Genomic DNA, 21,103 nt, shown 5'->3' with positions numbered 1-21,103 from the left:
CTACATCTTCCTTTGTGACATGGTCTCTAATGAAGTGATGTCTTATTTCAATGTGCTTAGTTCTAGAGTGTTGGATGGGATTTTTAGTGAGACAAATAGCACTAGTATTGTCACACTTGATAGGAATGATACCTACTTCAATTCCATAATAAAAAAGTTATTGTTTCATCCATAAAACTTGTGCACAACAACTACCGGCTGAAATGTATTCGACTTCAGTGGTAGATAATGCAACACAATTTTGTTTCTTTGAAAACCAAGAAATCAGCATATTTCTAAGTAATTGGCAAGTACCGGAGGTGCTTTTCCTATCTAATTTGTATCCTCCATAATCCGCATCAGAAAAAGCATGCAAGCTAAAGCTAGAGTCTCTAGGATACCAAAGTCCTAAACTAGGAGTGTCCTTAAGGTGTCTAAAGATTCTCTTAACAGCTAGTAAATGTGATTCCTTAGGGCATGATTGAAATATAGTACATAAGCAGACACTAAACATAATGTCCGGTCTACTTGTAGTTAGATAAAGTAAAGATCCAATCATTAACCTATATAATTTAACATCTACACATTTACCTCCTTCATCTAAGTCAAGCTTTGTTGAAGAGCTCATTGGAGTGTCATGAGGTTTGTCATTTTCCAGTCCAAACTTCTTGAGCATATCTTTGACGTACTTAGCTTGATTGATGAAGATGTCATCTTTTCTTTGCTTGATTTGGAGTCCCAAGAAAAATGAGAGCTCACCCATCATGCTCATCTCGAATTCACTTTTAATTAGCTTAGAAAATTCTTGGCAAAGAACATCATTAGTAGAACCAAATATTATATCATAAACATAAATTTGAACTACTAATAAATCTTTACCTTTATGCTTTAAAAACAATGTAGTGTCAACCTTCCCTTTTGAAAAACATTTTTCAATTAAAAAGTTTGACAATCTTTCATACCAAGCTCTAGGAGCTTGTTTTAAACTATAAAGTGCTTTTGTCAATTTAAGAACATGATCTAGAAATTTTGAATCTTCAAAACCTGGAAGTTGTTCCACATACACTTCTTCTTTTATAAAACCATTTAAAAATTCACTTTTAACATCCATTTGATATAGTTTAAATTCATGAAAACATGCAAATGCTAATAACATTCTAATTGCTTCCATCCTAGCTACGGGAGCGTATGTTTCATCATAGTCTATGCCCTCTTCTTGAGTATACCCTTGAGCAACAAGTCTAGCCTTGTTTCTCACTATATTACCAATCTCATCAAGCTTATTCCTAAATACCCATCTAGTACCTACAGTAGATTTATTACTAGGCCTTTCAACTAATGTCCACACTTTACATCTCTCAAATTGATTTAACTCTTCTTTCATAACCATAATCCAATGTTCATCATTTAATGCTTCTTTAATATTCTTAGGCTCTATGCATGAGATAAATGCAACATAATTACAAATATTTCTAAGAGAAGATCGAGTTGTTACCCCTTTGGATGGATCACCTATTATCTCACTATCCTTGACATAGTTGTACTCTCTTGGATAAGATACTTCCCTTTCTTCAATGGTTAGATTCTCAAGAGGATCATGAGTTTCCTCATCTTTCGTTTCTTCCTTTGATGATGATTCTCCAACTTCATGTCTAACGTCATTTGTATTAATAATACCTACATCATCATTCAAATAAGAATCCTTCCTCGATAAGCTTTAGAATTTAAGGAATAACCAAGAAAAATTCCTTTATCACTTTTAGCATCAAATTTGCCAAGGTTTTCTTTACCGTTGTTTAAAACAAAACATTTACATCAAAAAGGATGAAAATAGCTAATGTTAGGCTTTTTATTTTTGAAAATTTCATATGGAGTTTTCTTTAAAATTTGCCTAATCATTACTCGATTTACAACATAACAAGCGGTATTTGTGGCTTCCGCCCAAAAATATTTTGGCAAATTATTTTCATAAAGCATAGTTCTAGCAATTTCTTCTAAAGTTTGATTTTTCCTCTCAACAACTCCATTTTGCTGAGGGGTTCTAGGTGCTGAAAAATTATGGCTAATACCATTAGAATTACAAAACTCATTAAATCCAAGATTTTCAAATTCAATGCCATGACCACTTCTAACACTAGTGATAGAGTAACCTTTTTCGTTTTGGATTACTTTTGAAAATGTGATGAAATTTTCTAATGCTTCATCTTTAGTACTTAAGAATAGAACCCAAGTATAGCTAGAGTAATCATCTACCAAGACAAATGCATATTGTTTTTCACCCAAGCTAGTAGTCCTAGTTGGCCCAAAAAGATCTATATGGATCAATTGTAATACTCTACTAGTTTACACTTCATTAATGGATTTAAAAGAAACTCGCTTTTGATTTCCTTTAGCACAAGCATCACCGATTTTATCATTATCGAATTTAAGTTTAGGCAGCCCTCAAACCAATTCTCCTTGAACTAACCGTTGCAAAACACTCATGCTAGCATGTCCTAGTCTCCTATGCCATAACCAACTATCATGCTCATCCTTTGCAACTAGGCATAAATTAGTCATTTCTATAGAGTCTAAATGCACCATGTATATGTTTCCTATTCTATGACCAACAAGCATAATCTTATTAGATGCAATGTCAATGACTTTACAACCATTAGTTTCAAATATGACATTGAATCCCTTATCACATAATTGACTAATACTTAAGAGATTATGCTTTAATCCATTCACATATAACACATTTTTAATTTGTATGGAAGAGGTATTACCTATTGTACCTATACCTTCAATGTGACCTTTTGAATTATCACCAAAAGTCACTTCTCCTCCATTTTTGGCGTTAAGCTCTATGAACCGGTTTTTATCTCCGGTCATGTGTCTCGAGCATCCACTATCAAGGTACCATGAATTTAGATTTGTTTCCCGTGCCTTGTAGCAATGCTCCTTTTCCTACAAACATAGAATAATTTCTAATTTTTGGTATCCAAATTCTTTTGGTTCTATATTCATTAGTTTCCAAAATCCTAGTCCCCTTTGGTATCCATTTATGAAGGACATCCTTATCTTTAGTAGTAATGAGTTCTTTAGGAACCCACATACTTCTAACGATTTTTCCATTAGAGGTTCTTCGGGGACCTCTATGATTGTAGTTTTTAAAACTTTTTCTAACAAAGTTGGATTTTGAATTTTCTCCTTTTTCAAAACGTTTTGTTCCAACTTTATCAAAAGAAGCTTTAAGATCATCAATTTTCTTTTGATGATCCTCATTGACCTTTGAAAGTAAATTTTCCAAATCCAAAATTTTCTTTTCAAACTCTTCTAGTTTGATTTGCAAATCTTTGATTTTACTTTCAAGATCGTTGTTAGTTTTGTATATGAGTTTATTTTCATTTTTCAATTTTGAAATATCATTTTTATGTTTTAAAAATAATTTCTCATAATTCGAAGCCAACCCATTATATTCCTCTAATAGCTCATCATAAGATAAATCATCAAAATCAGATGAGTTAGAGGTTACCTTAGAATCTTCCCCGAATGCCATCAAGCACAAGTTTGCTACTTCTTGTTCCTCTTCATCGGAACCTTCTTCATCACTCCATGTAGCCACATGAGTCTTGTGCTTATTCTTTGATTGACCCTTTCTCTTCAATTGTGGGCAATCATATTTGACATGCCCTGACTTTTTGCATTCATAGCAAATGATCGGGTCCTTCTCTTTTGGTTCATTTTTGAGGCCTTCATTTCGTTTGAATTTTCTTCCTTGGTAAGGTCTCATCATTTTTTTCTGAACCATTTGGCAAACAATGCCATTTCCTCATCATCGTCATCTTCATTCGAATCACTCTCATCTTTTATGGATTTGAGAGGAACTCCAATGTTTTTCTTCTTCTCCTTCTCCTTTGGTGTCTCGTCAATCTTATCGAGGTCCATTTCATCTTCAAGCATCATTTCATGAGTGAGGAGGGAACCGATTAGTTCTTCAAGAGTTAAGGACGTTAGCTCCTTAGACTCGATGATTGTCGTCTTCTTTGATTGCCATGATTTTGGAAGGGAGTAAACTAACTTCCTCAGAAGCTTTTCATTTGAAATGATCTCTCCATATGATTTGAGACCATTGACAATCGTTGAGAATCTATCCATCATAGTTTTGATATCTTCATTTGGTTTCATCCTGAAATTTTCATAACTATGCGTTAGAATACTAATTTTAGATTTTTTTACCTCATCGGTACCTTCATGAGTGACTTGAAGTTTGTCCCATATTTCTTTGGCGGTTGTACAAGATGAAACTCTTCCGTATTCATCTGGTCCAAGAGCTCAAAATATGATATGGATGGCTTTAGAGTTGAGCTGGAACATTTTTGTCTCTCCTTCACTCCACAATCTTGGATGAGTGAGAGGCTTGATGTATCATTCTTCTACGACATTCCATGCTAACGTGTCATTTGCTTGAATGAAGTACATCATCCTATAGTTAGTCCCATTGAAGAAAGGAGGCTTATTGACGGGCATCGAATCGAGACCGGAGTCGAAGTTTGAAGTAGAGGCCATTGATGACTTTGATTATCGATGTTACTCTTCCCGAATCGACTCAAGAGGCGATTAAACCTTCAAATGAGTTAGGCTATGATGCCAATTGTTGAGTTAATCGATTGACGAAATCAGCCAAGAGGGGGGTGAATTGGCAATTAAAATTTTGTGGAAGCTTTTGCAGAAAATTGAAAGTAATTGCACAGCGATTTAGAGTGGTTCGACTTTATCAACCAAAGTCTACGTCCACTACCTTAGCTATCCACACTAAGGATTTTCCACAAATTCACTAATTTGTCTTTCTTTTGAGGACAAAGAGTAACCTTACAAACCCTCAAGAATTATACCCCAAATTCTTGAGAACACTCTCTCCCAAAGAGAACAATACAAATTTGCAAACTTACAAGTAAATCCTCACAAGGTAGATTGTTTGCACAATTCTAGAACAAGAAAAGAACACTAAAAAATAATTACAAATGAGCACAAATGGTGTTCTTGAAAGCAAAATGAATATTGAAAGGAAAATTGGCTTGATTTGCACAAACTTGGTGTTTGATGCTTTCTCTCTTGTTTCTCTTATGATTTCTTGTTGATCAAAGGCTTCAGAACTTGTTTAAATACACCTTGAATCACTTCTGAACGTTGGGGATGATTAGTGGAGATAATAGAGCCGTTTAAGTGTGAAATCATTTAATAAAATAGCTTGGAGCGTGGGGGGAATCGGTTCCCTAAGTGTAAAATTCAAATATTTCAACCGTTGAAAAGTAGGGGGGAATCGGTTCCCTCATAGCATACTGGAATTCTCGGAGCCAAACCATTCAGGGGGAATCGGTTCCCTCTAAACAAACTGTAATTTTTTTGCTTTGAAACGGTTCGAAATACTTTGTAAAATTGTTTTAAAATTATTTTAATATTAAAACTTAATTTTACACTTTAGTAAGGATTTAAAATAAACTTTGAAATACTTTGTGTAATATTTTGATATTCGATTAATTTATCGAATATGCTTAGAAAAATCTTTTTCAAAATTAAAATTCTTTTAATTTAATTTGTTATGTCGAAACATCAAAATATTTTCAACAACAATCAACGGAGCAAAAGGTGATATATGCAGCTCGAGCATATCTTTTGACGTTGATTGGAGGGATCTTGCTACCAGATAAATTGGGCAATTTGGTGCACACCCAATATCTTCTGGTAATGGATGACTTTGCTGTATGTCGTCGATATAGTTGGGGTTCTGCAATTTTGACGTTTTTGTATCGTGAACTATGTAAGGCGACCGTAGTCGTGAGAGGAAAAAAGCGGATGTAGTAGGTTGTTTAGTTTTGCTCCAATTACGGGCGTGGTATCGTCTCCCGTTCATGACGCCTATTACATCGGCTCCTATGGAGTTTCCTCTCACCGTAAGGTAAATTCATATATTTAAAGTTTTGATATTTTATAATATTTATTTAAATATTTTGAAAATGACAATAAATAACGTAATTTTTTTTAGATGGCGACACCGAAATAATCGATACAAAGTTGTCGAGTGCAACCAAATTAGATATTTGGATGAGAATTGATATCGTTGGTAGACATGCGGTAAATTTTCCTATTTTTTGCATTAACTTTTAAATTGTAATATTAATTGTTTAATTATACTAACATAAAACTTTTGACATTTTAATTGGATGCCTTATTATGAGTCGGATATCCAACGATGTCTACCGCCAATGTTTTTTAAAGGAGCAGACACATAGTGTGCCATAACACCATTGCTCCATTTTACAATTATTAAGATCCATGTCGCCGATAGAGTTTTGAGACAATTTGGGTTTCACCAACCGATAGAAATGTCAATATATGACATTGACGATTTGCATAAAGTAGATGTGTGTGGGAAGCATACCGAAGATTGGCCGAGGAAGCATGCTACATTCATATATCAGTGGCAAAATAGACATTTACGATTGCCTAATCATTACGAGGTACAACCTGAATATTTTGATTTTAATGTTTCTCCCTACCTCCAAAATTTTGAAGCAAATGGGAAATCATACTTGACAATGGCGGAGGAGCGATCCGAGAGGGAAATAATGAAGGGAAAATATGGGAAAAAATTATCATCTTCATCAGCATCTTCATCTTATGCTTCAGCCAATTATTATCCATCACAAGAAAGTTATGGTGGATATGGTGCATATCAACCATCGATAGAGAGTCGAGCGGCGTGGGAAGAAAGTGGGTGGGATCAAGTGCTACCTTCACAATAATTTTCCTCAGAACCGGAAGAAAGAGGTCCATGGGATCATCTTCTTCATCTCGGACAATCTCAATTTGAGGCGATGACGCCAATGATGGCATCAAATACCTTGAGTACTTCATTATTTTCACCCGAAGATGTATATCAAAGTGGCGGAGTAGTGTTCAGAACACCAGAACCGGAACTGGAAGAAAAGGAAAATGAAGAAAGTGGACGACCACGACGAAATCGACGAGCACCACGTCAGTACCATTCTACCACGCCTTGATATCGGCAAGAATTGCGTAAATATAAGTAATAAATTTGTTTATTTAAGTTTTTGTAGTCAATATTTAATTGAATAAAAAAGTAATTTTTAAGTAATAAAAATTGTCTTAATTTTGTGTTTAAAATAACTTTTGCACTTTTATGCTATTAGTTAGGGGCGTTTATGATTTTTCATGAAAATTAACAATATGTTCAAATTATGCTTAAGTGTATGTTTGTTTACTTGAACATACTTGATTTTCCCAATTAGACTTGCCTATATCACTATTCTTTTTGAAATTTGCATAATATGTGTTTTTCTTGCAATTTTTGAACCATTATGTGCACATAGTATCAATACTGTTGTTGTTTAGTATCGATATTGTTCATCCAGTACCGATACAATTACTACAACCTCGATAGGGTATCGATACCAGTCAGATTTTGATTTGAAGTATCGATACTCCCTTTGTAGTACCGATACTACCCGTTGGGTTCAGCCTATAAAACCCTAAGATATAATTTTTTTCCCCAAACTCTAAAAACAACACTAAGTCATCGAACCCTCTCTCAACATTGCCTCATTCCATCATTTTGAAGTTGGATTTGCGTTGTTTTTCAACTCTTCAACCTACTAGCATCATCAAATTAGTGCATTCATCATCAAATTCCATCTCAATCCTAATTTTCAAGGTAATTGTTTTTAAACCCTAATTTTTTTCTTTTCGAATATAGGGCTAGTTTTAGTTAGTTTTGCTTAAATTAATGAATGTGCTTTAATTATTTTTCATTTTTACACTAGAATTTACAATTTTTTAACAAAATCTTCAAATTTCAAAATTTTAATTAAAAAATAATAATAATATTTCGTTTGTTTATATATTTATACTTTTGTTTTTCATAAATGTTTTTCATAAATTTTTTTTAAACACATTATTTTTTAGCACATTATATTATTATTATTATTATTATTAATATTTTAGTTATAGAATACCTTGAATTGTGAACTCATATTGAGTTTTGAGATTAATTGATTGCATACATATGTATTGTTTATCCTTGCAGGTATAATATTTTTTTCGATTTTCGTTAAAATGTATCACAAACATCCTAGATCATCATCCTCTCGTGTTAATCCACCTCTTAACCCTCCGCCAAATCCTCCTCACAATCTAACTGAAATGACAATCGTAAACTCTTATTTTAATGAACCAAATCGTCAAAATCTATACTCTCGATACCTAAATCATTTTGAGTCTTACACTATTAGGGGTGAGCGTCTTTCTTGTCTTAAGGCAATGTAAGAGATGAACTTCAAATACCTACCTCTTCTCCAAGCTTGGAAATTTGACAACACGTTCAAAGTAAAACCCATTGTCTTTCACTAATTTGTCTGTATTTTCTATTCTAATGTGGTTTGCATTCAAAATGAATCTTGTACTCAAACTGAAAGTATTCATTCCTATCTCTTGGGCGAATACATCACAATTGATTCTGACTTTATTGCTCGTGCCTTTGGTCTTGAAAACATCGGGATAGATAATGAGTGAGATTTTGTCCCTTCTTCCTTAGAAAGCGCTAGTATACTTGACTTTCACGAGAGTTTTCTTCACTTAATTATCTCTTGGTGGTTTCGACCATCAGGAGGAAAATACTCCTCTTTCCGAAGTATCAACATTTGGTGGATACACTGTTTTTAAAACAAAAAAAGAATTAATCTTGCTCCAATCATTTTCGGTGAGCTAGTGGACACCGTAAACCATATTCACTCTAAGAGAGTTGAGTCTTTGGTGTATGGTTGTCTTCTTAGTAATTTATTCATCAAAGCTGGTATTAGAGTCAACCTAGATGTTGTCATCCCTTTAGGTACCCAAATTGATTTTACATCTCTCCGCAAGTCCGAATGGACTCAAGTTGGTACAAATTGGGAACGATCAACTAAAAAGACACCCAGTGCTAGTTCTTCACAGACAGCTCCGACTCCTCCTCATATCAATGATGTTTTACAAGATGTAGATAATCCTGTAAATTGCGTCCCTGACGAGCCATCTAGGGATAGTAATGCGATGCCTCCCTATTTTCAATCGCTGATGGAGACATTGGATCTGAGGTTTGCATCCATGGAGTCCCATTTTACTGCCTTGGGGACTTAACTGACCGAGCTGCAATGCGACACCTATGCTCGATTCGACGCTGTCAATGATAGGCTCGATACTATTTCTCAAGATGTTGCATCTTTCCATGCACCTTGTTCGGATCCCGATCCACCATCAGATGCTTGATAATGCAATTGCTATGCTAGTTGTTCTTTTGTTGACGTTTCAAATATCATACGTTGAACCTTAAATTACATAACATTTTGATATTTTGGATTTGGTTACAAAATTGTGTTTTGGATCATTGAATTTATATTTATCATATTTCGCATTTCTTAATTACCATGTTACCTTTTATTATGTTTATGACCATGCCCACTATATTTTGGATATTATTTATGTTGAAAATTTGAGTCCTATATTGGAAAAGTTTTTTTAACTACTTTGATTAGTAGTATCGATACTCTGAGTTATGATACCGATACTTCTCAGGCAGTATCGATACTGTCAAAACAGAATGCTAAAATGATACCGATACCATATATGATATCGATACTACATAGAGTAGTAGTACTGGTAATGCTGATGCAGTACCGATACTATCAAAACAGAATGATAGAATGGCATCGATACCATATATGATATTGATACTACTTAGATTAATAGTACCGACACTCTGAGTAATGGTACAAATAAGTTCAATCCAACGGTCAAAAAAGTTAAAATTTAAGCCGTTGGAGCTCGTCACGCCGGCATGACGAGTTCCATCTCCATAAAATATTATTTTTTTTAATTTTCTTTTAAAAAATTTAAAAAAATATATTTTTTATTAGGACTCGTCAAGATGGTGTGACGAGTCCCTCTTGAATTTTTTAATCAAGCTGTGGGGCCCACCTGATGCGGACCATTAAAAAATTATATCCCATCTCCATAAAATATTTTTTTTAATTTTCTTTTTAAAAAATTTAAAAAATATTTTATTGGGACTCGTCACGCTGGTGTGACGAGTCCCTCTTGATTTTTTAATCAGGCTGTGGGGTCCACCTGACACGAACCATCAAAAAATTATATCTCATGGAACTCGTCACGCCTGTTGCAATTACCGTAGATCCCAAATTAAAAGTTTGGGTGCCCTAATGGGCTAAATAAGTTACCCGGGATCGGTAATGGGCCAATTTGGCCTATATTTTGAAATGGACATGTTGGATTTTGTTGGCTTATTATTAGGGTTCGTCCATATGGGCCATAGTCTTGAGTGCATGGCTGTTGAATACTCTAGTAATGATTAGATTTTTTTAAATAGTTTATGTTAATATTTTATTTAGAGCATTTTTTTTAATTATTAATAGTGTGTACATGTCATATAAACGAGCATACTCGATCTTAAATTATTAACCTGGGTTATCCTTGTGCCATTCCAAACCAAACCAAACCAAACCAAACCAAACCAAACCATCTTTAATTTAGCCCCTACACTTGGATGACTTCCATCCGCTTGTTTGTTCGAAACCTGGTATCATTTACCTGTGTGTGTTCAAATAATTCAAAAAGATAAAACATTAAATTATCAGTTTCAACAACATAATTGTTTTCAGCTTAATAATTTTGAAATTAGAAATTATATATAGTTAATATTTCATTCCATATATATTATATCTCTTGTCTTATTGTATTGGGACATTGCCACAATACTTGCACAATTCGGTAAAACTATGGTCCAAATAAACTTGGATGTACATTTTTTTATTTTAGATATTATTTAATTTGAAAATTTAGATATTCGAAAATTTTGATTATTAAAATTGTAATTTGTATCTTAAAAAATCAGATATATGAAATTTTAGATATCTGAATTTTCGAATCGGATATTAGAATATTTAAATCTGAATATGAACTTTAATTTTAAAATAATCAAATCTAAATCTAATATTTTATGAATTTATACAACATATTATATACCTTTATTATATATATTTTTCAAAAATATTTCAACAATTATAAATAAAGTTCTTAATCAAAAAGAAAATATATATATATATATTTATCAAAATATATTTATCAAACCACATAAAAATAAGCAGCCACCAAGAAAATAGAGTAAAAACAAAACAAAAATTGTTAGGAAAAAATAAAACTAAAAACAGGTTAAGGCTGCAAGGCAAAGAAAGGCATTAGCTATTTCAACCTGAAACTTTCAAGCTACGGGCGGGCTGCTGCCAGGGATATTTGGGCCTGGGAAAATATTTCTTAAGGCCAATTTTTATCGGATTTCTGGATGATCTCAAAATAAATTCAAGGCAAATCGTATTTTTATCTAATTATTTAATCTTTTTCGGTTATTTAATCTAAATTAGACAAATTAAAAAAACATGGTAGATATTTTAATTTTCAATCTGTGTCGCTAAATCAACAAATCGAATCGAGGGACGGGCAATTGCCACTTGAAACTTCAAAACTATTATATATTTTAGATTTTTTAATATAATTTCTATTAAAAGTTTGTTTTTGCATAATAAAATTTTAAAAAAGTATTTCCTAAATTTGAAAAATTTACCCCAAAAAGAAAAATGGTCACCAGAATTAACAACACAATGTTCCAAAGAAGAAAACAGGCAGTGAGAAACTGTATCAACACACTCCACAATGCACAACAATGTTCCAGTCCAAAGCACAACAAAAGCATCCAAATAGCCTACAGGCTACAAGAACAAAAGGTAAGAATATTCCGTCCAGTTTTAAGCCTCTTCCTCATATACATCCTCTTCCTCGTATTCTTCGTCATCTGCAGTTGCATCCTGATATTGCTGGTACTCGGAAACCAAGTCATTCATGTTGCTCTCCGCTTCCGTGAACTCCATCTCGTCCATTCCCTCTCCGGTATACCAGTGCAAGAAAGCCTTCCTACGGAACATGGCGGTGAATTGCTCACTCACCCTTCTGAACATCTCCTGGATTGATGTAGAGTTCCCAATGAATGTGGATGCCATTTTCAGGCCAGTAGGAGGGATGTCACAAACAGTGGACTTCACGTTGTTCGGAATCCATTCGACAAAGTATGACGAGTTCTTGTTTTGAACGTTGATCATCTGCTCATCGAACTCTTTCGTGCTCATCGAACTCTTTCGTGCTCATCTTGCCACGGAAGACAGCTGATGCTGTGAGGTATCGACCAGGTCGAGGGTCAGCTGCACACATCATGTTCTTGGCATCCCACATTTGCTGAGTAAGTTCGGGGACTGTGAGGTCCCTGTACTGTTGGGAACCACGAGAGGTGAGAGGTGCGAATCCAACCATGAAGAAATGCAGCCTGGGGAATGGAATAAGGTTCACAGCAAGTTTGCGGAGATCTAAGTTGACCAGGGAAGCGAAGGCAGCACGTTACACCACTCATGGTGGAAGAAATTAGATGGTTGAGGTCTCCAACTGAAAACAAATCATTGCAAGTTAGATTCAAAATTTCAAAGGAAATGCAAATGTCAAATCTATACACAACATATCAAATTTAAAGCCCTATTTCATGAAGTGCACTATTATAGTTAGCTGAAGCGCTACAATCACCCTACTATTGTTACAGGGTCTATGAAAGTAAGAGTCGCGTGCAATTGACAATATTATTTGCCCAAATGGAAAACAATTGCATCAAAGAAACAGAGGACTAGGACCGCAGCAACTCACCAAAATGTTTGCATTGATGAAAAACTAATCATAAAATTATCACAGCTAACCATTTGCAACCCTCCTATTATTAGGGTATCTAACTTATAAGCTTTTTACGTAAAATTTACGTACACGCCTAGGGCTAGGCATTCCCAAAATGCAACCAATTCTTAATATGACTTCTTCCTTAGGTAAAATGCTGTAGAAAGTGAGAGCCGCCTGAACCCCAACTCCTTTCATAAATTATGCAGCGGCGGAGAAGAAAACCTAAGATCCATATTGCTCCTACTGTTCTAGTTAAATCTCACCATCAAAATACAAAAACTGGACCTTATAACCAGACAAAAGAATGCAACAAGTCTTATAGAGCAGCAAACATTAGCATCCCATGACTAAAAATTCATTTACTCCTTGTTTTGGTTGGAAAATTAACGCAAATAAAATAGTAGGATTCATCAAAACAAAAAAAATTATCAGCTAAATCCAATACCAAAAGCACTCCCGAGCAGGGATGGACCAAGGGGACAGGTATCCCCTGAAATTTTCAAATTCTCCTATATTTTAGATTTTTGATGTGTATTTTCTAATGATAATCTGTTTTGCCCCCAAAATTTTACAAGTTCAACTCCTAGTATAAGATAATAAGTGGTTGCCAAAACAATACTACATGAAATACCCTAAAAAAAAGTAAATTGTAAGGATCCAACGAGTGGTTTCCATCTCATTTCTTACTAACCAGACATACTCAGAACCAATAGTTTGAAAAAACCAAAAAACTAGATTCAGTTGCAAGAAAACCAAAAATACTTACAACTTGGAGTAGTGAGCTTGAGGGTGCGGAAGCAGATATCATACAGAGCTTCATTATCAAGAACCATACACTCATCCGCGTTTTCCACAAGCTGAACTTACAGCGTTGCATTGTAAGGCTCAACAACAGTATCCGAAACCTTAAGGGACGGGAAAACCGAAAATGTAAGCATCATTCGGTCCGGATACTCCTCCTGTAACACCCCAATTTAGGGGCTAAATTTTAGAAATTATAAAGTATTGAATTTAATTGGTATTTTGAAAGAAATGGTGGATTAAATTGTAAAATTTTAAAGTTGGTAGATTGTTTTAAGAAGTGCAGGAAGTTCAGTGATTAAACTTATAATTTAACCATTTTCCTTTATGAGAGAAATATAAGTTCTCTTACCCGAGTGTTTTCTGCATAAAATACTCCATTTCCTCTTCCGGTCAACCCACTTTCAACTTCGATCTACTCACCGTTCGACGTTCGATCGACAAACCGAAACCACCATCGTGTTCATTGTCGACCGATGAACAAAACCCCTCAAACCTTTCATCGTGAATCGTCTCCGTTCGTCGTTAATTTCAGTCGGAAGTATCGTCAGTAATAACTCGATTTCAGTTGGTTTTTCATCGATTCACGACGATCCGATGATCCGTTTACGACACCTCCCGCACCATCGTGTTCCTTGCATCGTTCCGAGTCTTCCGGTGTCATCCTTGGTCTCTGTCGACGGCGGCGCGTGAGGAGGTGAAGCGGTCAAAGTTTCCGATTCGTTGAAATCGAGCAATCCACCATTCAAAATTGTGAACCGAGCTTTGTAAGTGTCTCGAAATCGCTTAAAATAATTTTTAGGATTTTTTTCGTGATTTATAGGGTGCCGGAAGTGGTCCCATGCGCCCCCACTCGCCTCCACTGCGCGTGGGGAAGGAAAAAATGACCGGTTTGACCGGTTTTGGAACTGTTTTGACCGGTTCCAACCCGACCTGACCCGACCCGTTTACACGACCCGACCAGTTGACCCGACCCGACCCGTTGACCACAGTTGACCAAAACTTTGACCGGGTATTAAACGACCTTTGACTTTGACCGAGTATACATATCCTGACATTTTTCGACGTTTCAAATCTGATTCCACAGTCCGTTTTTTGAAATTCAGACCCGAAGGCCTCAAAATTGCCAGTCAAACCCGTTGACTTTGATTTTGACCGAAAATTCCAAATTTTTGAGAAGTCATATTTTATGCTTTCGACATCCTGAATCTGAATCCGAGGTTCGTTTCGCCAAATTCGAACCCGGTAAGCTATTTTTATCTGATTTATCATCCGATTCGATCCGTTTTTCAGAATTAAGCTCTGTTTTTGATGTAATTTCTGTTGGTATGGATCAGAGAAAATATTGGAAGTTGATTTCAAGACCGAGGGCATTCGAATGGAATTTTATGGTCGATCAGTATTGCATGGAAATTGAGGTAATACTTTACTACCTCTTTATACTTTATAGAACATGTTGGTATTGGTAAATGCATGAATGGAAATGTTTGGTCTCATATGTGTAATTAATGAAGATCTACACTCGATATGAATACGGTAGAAAATAAGTAACTGAATATGGCTCAGATGACTATTATAAGAAATTGGAGGACAGTTGGAATTAAATTACAAGTTCTGGAATTAAGTGATAAAAGAATCAACCATGGATATGTAGATTTAAGTGATAAAAGAATCAGCCATGGATATGTAGATTATAATTTATCTCATTAAAGGTACTTAGATGATAAATTATGAGAATATTTTGATTAGGTAAAATTATGAAATTACCCTTATGTTGGAAAATGACAAGAATTGTCCCTGAAAGTGGATTAATAAATCTGAAAAGAATTATTGATCTGATAAAACTATTGATGTGCATAAGAAATGTTAGTTTTACTTGGAAATTATGGATAACCGGTTTTTAACCCCAAGAGGGTTTATGCTAGATACTAGAAGTCTTTTAAGGAATCATTTCAAGATCAAAGAATGTTCGAGGAAGCAATTAATCATAGGATCTATGTATTATATTATTTTCGTTAAGGGCTAATATCGAAATTATCTGGTTAAGAAATTACGAAAATGCCCTTGAGAGGTAAAATAGTCTGAGTTGACTCTGAATGAAAAAGTACTTTGAGGATTTGTACTTAACTCGATTAAGTACGAATTTAATAATTAAGATCATGCCTTTGTAAAGAAAAATTCATGATATTTCGTTTGTAAAATCTGAGAAGGCACTTGACCCTAAAATATCCGAGTTATAAGTAAATACCTAAATAACAATTTATTGGAGGGTGCTCTTTTATCAGAATTGTTCAAAGGGACTAAAATAGAAGATAAACTGGAATTAAATAATAAGATCGGATGGAGGGAAAAGATTAAAATACTGTAGATCTATAAAATAACCAAAATACCCCTGTAATGGAAATGACTCAAGAATATCACAAATCTCAGGAATGATTGGATATCTTCGAGCTCTGAAATGAATAGAATAAAACTAAACACCAAAATTACCAAAATACCCTTATGGCCTATATTAAGTAAATGTCTTGGATTAATTAAGGAATCCAAATAAGCATAGGTATTGGACTACCTTTAAAAGTTATGGAACACAACTTAAGTGAGTAGATCAACCCTAAAGCTATGTCAATACCTAAATGGAATAGATATTACTGAAATGCGTATTCGTCTTCTCAAGTTTGGATCGATGATAATTTTGGAAGTATTCAGCTCAACTCAACTCTAGATCGCATTCAGTACTAAGACTTGGACGTTTATTCGACAAATCAACCGCGAAGACCAAATTGAATGGATCGAAAGTACAATATGTATCTGAAATTCAGGAATGTTTGAATTACTCTGGAAAATCCCGAAGTAACTGGAATGGACTTGAATGCTAAATGAACTAAGTAACCTCAATGACTGAGGATTAAGTAAGTGATTAGAATAAGCATGAAAACTTGGATGAACTTACGTGTTGTATCATCCCTATGGATTATGAACCACAAATCAAGTACGTCGGTATTTCCTGATATAGTTGAAACATGGAAATGAAATAAAGACCATTAGAATATCTGTTAGTCTTCTTAAGATCTGTTCAGTGATGACTCAGAATGTGATCCATGGATAAGAATATTTGGTATTAAAGAGTAAATACCCTGAAAGGTTAATGAATTTGACAAGTATTAGTTCTGGGAGTTATTCATCTGGAGTTGTTCGATAATCTGATCAATCGACATAGATTGTAAAGGTCCTGAATCTTCGTTATTCCTTATCAGCTCAAATCACTCTGGTCATGTATGAAAACATAAGTAACTCATATGTAAAGGATTTTGAATACCCTTCTGATTACGTAGAGCTTCCGATAAATGTCCGAATATGAAGATCATGATAAGCATATTATGAATAACTGATGATTTTATCAGTTAACAAACTCTTCTAATAGTGATTCTAATTTCCGGTAATTCTATCGGTAAACTGAAGATTTGTGTTTCTCTGTCCGATAAGATTATTCTATATCTCTAAAAATATCTGGAAACTCTAGTGTGTTCCCTACTTATATGAATATTTTATCTGATTTCTGATACGAATTCTGTTTTAACATCTGATCTGAAATATGTTCTGATTCCTAACCTGGATTCTGTTCTGATATCTGATCTGAATTATGTTTTGATTTCTGATATCTTCATTTACCGACGGAGAAATGTTTTATCTGGGGGTTTATTGTTGGAGGAAGATTATCTGCAGACTCCTCGGCTTTGTGCTTAGGGTTTAAATGGCATGTGCGGTTGGGTGTATGGTTCTGGGGAACCTACATATTTATGATGTGAACGGATAGGGGTATATATATATGTTTTAAAAGATCTGTATCTTTTTATTGGTTTTACGGGAACACACTAGAAAACCTATTCTTATCTCCTGAATCTAGACATTCGAAATATTTCCATCTGAACTGAATACTATATGTTACTACCTGCGATATCAATGGACCTCAGCTCAGCCTAAAAATCTGTAGCTATCTGAACCAATAAGGAAATGTATGTTTATCTGTATCTGTACGTTCTTCAGTATCATATGGTAGTTTTGTATTACTGAGCTTTCTGAAGCTCACTCTATTACTCAACATTGCAGGTTAAAAGAATTGTACCAGTGCAACTATCGTCATCAGTAAGGGAGTTCTTCCGGTGTTGTTTGCAGAGTACGATATATGTGATTAGGGGGCATGTAATTATATTTTGTTTTATATGTGAGTCTAAAATCTATTTTAATTTTACATAACGATTAATGATTTTACGAGTTTACATGTTTTGATAAAAAGTTTTAAATTTTCTGCTATTTTTATAGTGGGTCGCTCCGGTGGCCCTAATGTGACACTCCAGATCGGATAGGGTTACCTGCATTAGTCTGGGGGTTACATTTAATGGTATCAGAGCCATGGTTTGAGTCAAAATTTTCAAGTTAGACCAAAAAGATGTCTGATCAGTACATGTCCCTAGACAACAATCGTACCTATATGAGCCGAAACTCCAGGGCTGAGTCCCTATCTGTAACGAGTAAACCAAAGTTTCTATTCATTAAGGCTATACTTGTACAAAAAGGAATACCAGTAACATCTATCTAAATTGTTAAGTACCTCATGAGCCATGTGTGAATTATTCATCTGAGAAATTCTTACTCGACTCTGGAAATGAAATTGGGATATGCTATTGCTCTATGAGCCTATTCTCATGACAAAGATTGAATTGATTACTTAAGGAAATTTTCTCGAATTCTTTTATTGAAATAAGGAAAAGTTCTGATAAGAATGTATGCTCAACTGGTTAAGGATTAGTGGATGATATGTATTTCTAAAAGTGCTACACGAAAGATCTGAAAGAACTGATAGAAGTTTCATTTCTGCAATTATGTGACATGAATGAATTTCGAGGACGAAATTCTTTTAAGGAGGGGAGAATTATAACACCCTAATTTAGGGGCTAAATTTTAGAAATTATAAAGTATTGGATTTAATTGGTATTTTGAAAGAAACGATGGATTAAATTGTAAAATTGTAAAGTTAGCAGACTGTTTTAAGAAGTGCAGGAAGTTCAGTGACTAAACTCATAATTTAGCCATTTTCCTTTATGAGAGAAATATAAATTCTCTTCCCCGAGTGTTTTCTGCAGAAAATGCTCCATTTTCCTCCTCCGATCAACCCACTTTCAATTCTGATCTACTCACCGTCCGACGTCCGATCGACGAACCTTTATTGCTAGAGCATTGTGAAACCTTCCTTATTTCCTTTGCTGCTACTATGTTGTTCTGCTCCATGGTAGTATTTGCAGTTTTCCTTAGGTGCTTATGTTAAAGCTCCGTAGTCAGCATTAGCAGTGCAGAATTACTGTTGATGCCAGGATCAATGTAGAAGCTTTGGTTCCCCTCGTTTTTCTTGGTCTCCTTATGATTTGGCTTATCTAATTCTTCTATTGCTGTGACATTAGGAGTATCATTCTCAATGTTGTAACATTCATCTATATGTTCATGCACATTTTCATCAAATATAATAATAGAATAACATTCAATATTATCATCATTCATAACAGGATTTAAAACATTAAATGTAATGCGTTCATCATCAAGACGCATTGTAAGTTCTCCATTTTCAACATCGATTATTGCTCTGCCTATAGCAAGGAATGGTCTGTCGAGTATGATTAACACTTCTTTATTAGTTTCACAGTCTAGAACAATGAAATCTATAGGAAAAATAAATTTTTTCAGTTAGACCAAAACATTATCTATTATGCCCTCGGGAATAACAATGGATCAATCAACAAGTTGAAGTGTCACAGCAGTACATTGGGCCTCACCAATGCCAAATTTCCTGAAAATAGATAGAGGCATTAGATTAATTCTAGAACCTAAATCACACAATGGTCTACCTACAAATCGATCACTAGTAATACAAGGGATACCAAAACTCCCTGGATCCTTTAATTTTGGTGGAAATCTACTCGCAGCCATGGTACTGCACCATTCAGTGAGTGTAACAGTTTCGAATTCACCAAGTCTTCACTTTTTTTAGAGTACCTCCTTCATGAATTTGATGTAATTTAGATTTTTCTCCAATGCATCAATCAATGGGATGTTGATTGTCAGTTGTCTTAGCACCTTGATGAAGTTTTTGAATTGCTGGTCATCCTTGGTGTTTTTGAATCGTTGAGGAAAGATAGAGGAGGTCTTGGATTCTGTTGCATTGATGATGCTGGTGGCATTATAGGCAATGTTATCGGCTTTGCTACTAGCTTTATCCTATAATTAATGTTCTGTCATGCATAATTTATTATAACAACCACTATCGGTTTAAGGTCCACTCCCTTTTCTTTGCCTTTATTTTGCTATTTTGACCCATCATCATCCTTCTTCTGAGGATCCTTAGTAGGCTTCTCAATATGTAGACCTTTAATTTTAGTGACAATCTACTCGCAACCATGGCAATACACCCTTCAGTGAGTGTAACAGTTTCAAATTCACCAAGTCTTCATTTTTTTAGAGTACCTCCTTCATGAATTTGATGGAATTCAGATTTTTCTCCAATGCATCAATCAATGGGATGTTGATTGTCAGTTATCTTAGCACCTTGATGAAGTTTTTGAATTGCTGGTAATCCTTGGTGTTTTTGAATCGTTGAGGAAAGATAGAAAAGGTCTTGGATTCTATTGCATTGATGATGCTGGTGGCATTATAGGCAATGTTATCGGCTTTTCTACTAGTTTTATCCCATAATTATTATTCTATCATGCATCCTTTGTTGTAACAACCACTGTCAGTTTAAGGTCCATTACCTTTTCTTTGCCTTTATTTTGCTATTTTGACCCATCACCATCCTTCTTCTGAGGCTCCTTAGTAGGCTTCTCAATATGGAGACCGCTTCGAGTTGTGATGGCTTTGCAATGCTCGTAGCATTGAGTTTTCCCATGAGCTTTCAGAACTTCAGTGTTGCTGGGCAGCGTTCCTTGCTGTCTAATGTTGAGTGCATTAGATAGCTATCCAACTTGATTATCCAATGCCCTCAATGATGCTATTTGGATTCAGATCACACCTTCATTTATCGAGATGTATTCCTTCAGTAGAAACTCAAGAGATTTTGTTGATTATTGCATTGTTGCTATGGTAATTCTTGATGATGTGATTGTTGATGTTGCAACATTTTCTACTGTTGAGTATATTATTGTCGCGAATAATGTTTTTGTGTATTCCCAAAAATGGATTACAATGCTATATTGGGTTTGTGATGATTCTGGAAATTTGGATTGTAGGTGCTCCCATATATGCTGGCATTGTCATTCCTGTTATAATTTCTCACAAAATACACAAACTTGGGTTTTTGTGGACATTCTTCAAAACTATGGTTAACACCACAATAAACACAAGAAACAAAAGATATAGCTTTTACCTCAAAAATATATCCATGTTTTTGCATTCTCTTCATCATTTCAGTCAATGCTATCACTTATGTAGTCAATGTGTTCAGAGCATCATTGTC

At 34.7% G+C, this 21,103-nt stretch overlaps 1 pseudogene; it reads right to left on the bottom strand.

Annotated features, from left to right (window-relative positions):
- Window positions 1-11,694: 11,694 nt before the first annotated feature.
- On the bottom strand, window positions 11,695-18,888 carry LOC120141068 (annotated as a pseudogene).
- Between the last annotated feature and the right edge of the window lie 2,215 nt (window positions 18,889-21,103).

Source organism: Hibiscus syriacus, unplaced genomic scaffold (assembly GCF_006381635.1).
Source record: "Hibiscus syriacus cultivar Baekdansim isolate YM2019G1 unplaced genomic scaffold, ASM638163v2 tig00002237_pilon, whole genome shotgun sequence".
Taxonomy (NCBI): Eukaryota; Viridiplantae; Streptophyta; class Magnoliopsida; order Malvales; family Malvaceae; genus Hibiscus; species Hibiscus syriacus.
This window is presented reverse-complemented; position numbering and strand designations above follow the sequence as displayed.